The 4,878-nt window shown below is 41.3% G+C and overlaps 2 long non-coding RNA genes across 2 annotated transcripts in view; one reads left to right on the forward strand and one right to left on the reverse strand.

Moving 5' to 3' along the window:
• Window positions 1–3,132, forward strand: part of LOC106816950 — a 7,350-nt gene extending 4,218 nt beyond the window's left edge. Inside the window, exons 2-3 of the long non-coding RNA XR_001394966.1 lie at window positions 2,516–2,673; window positions 2,865–3,132. This is a non-coding gene — a long non-coding RNA (uncharacterized LOC106816950). The remainder of the gene's footprint in view (window positions 1–2,515; window positions 2,674–2,864) is intronic.
• Window positions 2,576–4,878, reverse strand: part of LOC106816951 — a 10,680-nt gene continuing 8,377 nt past the window's right edge. Inside the window, exon 3 of the long non-coding RNA XR_001394967.1 lies at window positions 2,576–2,658. This is a non-coding gene — a long non-coding RNA (uncharacterized LOC106816951). The remainder of the gene's footprint in view (window positions 2,659–4,878) is intronic.

Genomic DNA, 4,878 nt, shown 5'->3' on the forward strand with positions numbered 1-4,878 from the left:
TGGTGTCACCGTACCCAAACACCAGAGTCACATCACGACTTTTGTTTGACCTTTTACCCTTGACCTTGTTATGTAACGAACGGTAGTTCCGTTTAGTGAGATTGATTTACTGGGGGATCTAAGGCTGGACACAAAGGTACGGTGTAGGCGGCATTGCACGGTAGATACAATGGCAGGGGAACGCGCAACCAAGCATATAGACATCAACTACGATTAGTAACGTACCACATGGGTTTAATTGCTTCGACGATGCATAAGAGTACAGAGAAACAGACACAAGGTATGAGTATTTGCGGCCTCTCAGAGCTATGAACCAGGTGCAGTTCGGTAAAGGCAGTTCAGTGATTTCCCGAGGAGTCGGCTCAAGCTTCATCGCTTTTAGCCGTCCGTAATTGAAGTTCACCATAAAACCGCCGGCCTTCGTGAGCACATTTCTCACCGACGCGAGTTTCTCACGGCGCGACCTTCGCGAGCAGTGTGGTCCTCCACCGTCGCTCGACCTCCTTTGTTCGGCACCTAGGTGACACAATCGCGATTCATTTACCCGCGACTGGGCATAGTCGGCTGTAGCCTGTGTTGTATGGCAACCATAAAAACTCCTTCGCTACCTTCATATTTCCCTTCTGCTCTATAATCGGCTCTAAATTGACCTAGCATACCAAACTTGGTATACTTACGCATCTTGAGGGAAATGTGTGTCGCGTACCAAACGCAGCGTCACTGTGGCTTTTATTTGACGCTTGACCTGATCATATTTCTCTTCCACTCGTTAACTTGCGCCCTTTAATTGACTTGACGTGACCAAACTTGGATATACTTACATCGTTGGAGAAAGGTGTGTCGGCGTACCGAAACCAGGTTACTGCAACCTTTATCTTGACCTTGACCTTGACCTTTATCATATTTTACCTCTGCTCATATAACTGCGCTCTATTGACCTAGCGCGTCAACCAAACTTCGGTATACGCTTACACATCTTCCGGGTGGAGAACATGGGGATAATGTAGTTGGCAACAAACTGTTATTCTGTTTTCATTATAACGTATGGATTGGATAGCTGAAATTTACTCTGAAAAATAACGTTAGTTGCACCGGGCGAGGAATAAACTATGACCTTCCATATTATCACAAACTTGTAGATGGTATTCATAAAGCATTTTTGAATCAAAGTTATTTGGGACTTCTCAACATGCACACACATATTCGCCATGAAAAAGAAACTGTTCTCTACAAAATATAACGCAGAAACTTTTTACTACTAATTGTAAAAACAAAAACAAAGATGTTCTACGCGTCTTACCAAAAGCGAACTGCAACGAATGGTTACTGAAGCAGTAATTGACAACTGTCGCCAGCACGTCACCGGGCTGCGCGGACCAGGTGCTCTGGCGTCTCGTTCGTTGACTTTTAAATACATAGTCACTTTAGGTGATTGTTCGAAAATATATTAGAAACTAAGGTAACACCAGAAAAAGTCTTATTCCCCAAGCAGATATGCCGGAAACCCTACCCTGGGTGAACTCAATCTATATTGGTTAAGGGTTAAGGGTTAGCGGTGTAGGCGTAGGTGGCGACTTGCCTAGACTCGTTCAGTGAAGAGGCGATGGATACGGCTACGTGAGGTCAGGTAGTACCAAGGGTACGTCTGCGGTTGTATAACCAAACCGATACCCACGACTACGCTTCACGCAGGGTACCCTGGGCAGACATTAGAGACTGTCAGCTAAGCTACGGAGCGTAAATTCTTCAAATTCGTAGTGTAGCTGACATAGAAACAATTTAGTTTCCAGCAACTCTATGTAAATGGAATTTATAAACGTTATATCATTAATGACTAATTTAATCCACCAAGTCCATACATTCTGTATTTGACGATATTGCTTTTTTGTTGATACAGTGAGTCATAATCTTAACTGATAAATACATACGCAGTGCATTCACTCCTTTGCTTGCGCTTTACTTTTTTTTGGCGTTGGCCAACCGACTTGTTGGCAAACTTGCACGCAGCAGATCTCAGAGAAATTGTTTCCTCATTGTGACAACTTTGCGCTTGTATCGGCAGTATGCCACGAAATTTCTGTATCCTTTCTCCTGAGTACCTGCCAGCTAGGACACCGTACTCGGACCTTTAAAATAGAAAATTGTTCAATAATCATGTATTAAAGACATATTCCTATGGTAAAAATGAAAGCAAATACACTGCAGATAGGAGGACTGTACACAAATCTTACAGCGTGTTAGTTAATTTTACACTGAACTTTTATGTTTGTTCTCCAGAAGTGGAATATGGTCTCTGGTGTTTTACATACCATCTTAATCAGGAGAATAATTACCTGAGTCGGAACGAACGTCTCTTTTCTCCATGTTGCTGCATTATTATGGCAGGAAGGCGTCTAGTCTGCAATTTATGTCTATCTTGTAAAGGAATTTGTACTGTGACTGCATCCCCAACTGAAAAAGATTCAGTTTTCGGTTTTTTTTTTTTTTTATCCTTTCTTTTTACTGCGTATTTTAGGTAGGCAGTATTCGCTGCCACTCTTGTTTGTGTTAGACGTGGAATTGATGACAGCTCATCAGCACTCCAAACTCGCGTGAATGGAGAGCTATCGCCTAGGATGTTGCTGCCCAAGAGCTGGTCTTCGAGCTCATCGGGTTCTCCTGCCAAGTACATAAGTAATTGTATTACAGTTGAATAAGTACTACATAAACGTTTACTATTGCTTAAGCATAACTGAACATTTCTTGAGCTCCATGCATTCAGGGGGCGAACATGTTGTTCAATTGGTTACTCGAATCCCGTTCTTTAGCTTGCCAGACTGCTAATCTTCTTACAAGGTTTGTTATCGTCTTGTACTATATTTCAGACAGTGTTGGCTTATTACCTCGATCCATGTTGTCACTGCCCAATGGCTGCTCATCGGGTTCTCCTGCCAAGTACATAAGTAATTGTATTACAGTTGAATAAGTACTACATAAACGTTTACTATTGCTTAAACATAACTGAAAGTTTGTTCTTATATACTTCTCTTCTTCGGTCTCGCTCTTATACTCTTCTAGAAACTTGAGCCTCCAAGGGCCTGTGATATAACGTATGACTTGGACAGTGAAATTTACTTGAAAATACGTTAGTTGCACCGGGAGAATAACTATGACTTATATCATTAAATTATGATTAAAGATCAATGCTGCCATAAGTGAGGGAGAACTGGCTTGCTTGGATGCAGAACCACACCAGCAAAATACTGTCATATGCGCTCAGCACTTCGGGTCAACACCTTCTTTCGGCAACGCTTCTCTAGTATCCCGTCTCATCTGGACGAGGGTAGTCGCGAACAAGCACCTACGTATAACATGCTATACAGATATGTTATATTTAGCTCCTTGGTTGCGAACAGATGGCAGCACTAGGCCGCCATGCTGTATCGAATGGAAGCGTTCTGCTGCCTAGAAATGTCTATCGGTCAACCTCCACCAGGTGTACGGCATTATGCCGTCTGTAAGTAATTGTAGCTGTAGAATTATGTGCATAGATTAGGATACAGGTCTTTCTAAGACCTGATTACATGCCCTCTTTTGTAAAAGTCGTTGATGAAGATGAGCAGATATGCTAGAAATGTACATGATTCTGCATCATGTGTATGTAAACCTACATTGTGAATGTACGTTTTCTTGAGCTAAGTTTTATTAAGAGTATGGATAGATTCTGATATGATGTGTTTCAAGATTTAATAACAAAGTGCGATAGTTATGACTACATTTTGTATCTATGCTAAGCGATGCTTTGCAATGCCACGGATATAGTTAAGCCATATAGTTAAGCCATATGGCATTCTTATTTCAATGATATCCACGTTATTTCATTGACATTCGCATTGTTTCGATAATATTCACATTATTTCTAGGTTACTGTGTGACCCAGGACACTTTGATGCTCACGAAGTTGGCACTGTGATTACTAGTACTACGGTGGCATGAACTAGGCCCATCATGTACTTGCCTCCATCATGTAATGAGGGTATGTGAGCCAATGTTCTTTTGTGTATCTATTGGTTATAATGTTTTGTATTTTGTATAGTGTACTGTGTATAAACTATATTGTGTTATTTCTGTAATCAGTCTATACATGGGCAAGTCGGAATGCAAATGGGGTCAGTACCCCGTCAGCAGTAAGCTATTAGAACTGTTAATCGATTGTATGTACATGTTGCATGGTTTTAAGCGCTAGGCTGTCCATGCGCTCATGCATGTGTATTTGCTATGTTCCAGGGTTTTTGTGTGTTCTCAAATAAACCATCTACCCCACATTTGATCGCTGGAGTTCTTTTTCCGAACCTCACAATAACATTTCGTTTGTAGAACGTAGCTAGATCTTCTGAACTGTTTCTAGATCATGTGAAATGTTTTTAGACAACATACTGACTTAAAGGCTACATGTACACACTCACCTTGGGGTGCCATCCGGTGATGGTAGCTGTGCCGGTAATAGCACTAGCTTGAGCTCTTCCCATTCCGGCTCGCCGTAGTGCTGGACCTGCACACCAGCATAAACACTGATGTTTTTGTGCATATAACTGCTGATGCACATTAGTTGTATGGGTCCTGCAAAGTATAAGATACTATCAGAGTTCGATAATGAGTCAGTAGTTGATTTTTGACAATGCATGATTACAGCAATACAACAGGTCTGTAAAGAAATTTCAATTCAACAAAGGTAAATGATTAAGGTACAGAACAAGCCCAAGAACGTGTAAACTTGCATCGTTGTATAATTCGGTAAAAACGCATGAAAATCCTAATTTAACTCCTGTGTTATTATCTACTCATATCATTTATGTCAACATGGTCAACAATTAATTCACTAAGCACTACATAGCTGTT

The sequence above is a fragment of the Priapulus caudatus genome, unplaced genomic scaffold (assembly GCF_000485595.1).
Source record: "Priapulus caudatus unplaced genomic scaffold, Priapulus_caudatus-5.0.1 Scaffold1543, whole genome shotgun sequence".
Taxonomy (NCBI): Eukaryota; Metazoa; Priapulida; class Priapulimorpha; order Priapulimorphida; family Priapulidae; genus Priapulus; species Priapulus caudatus.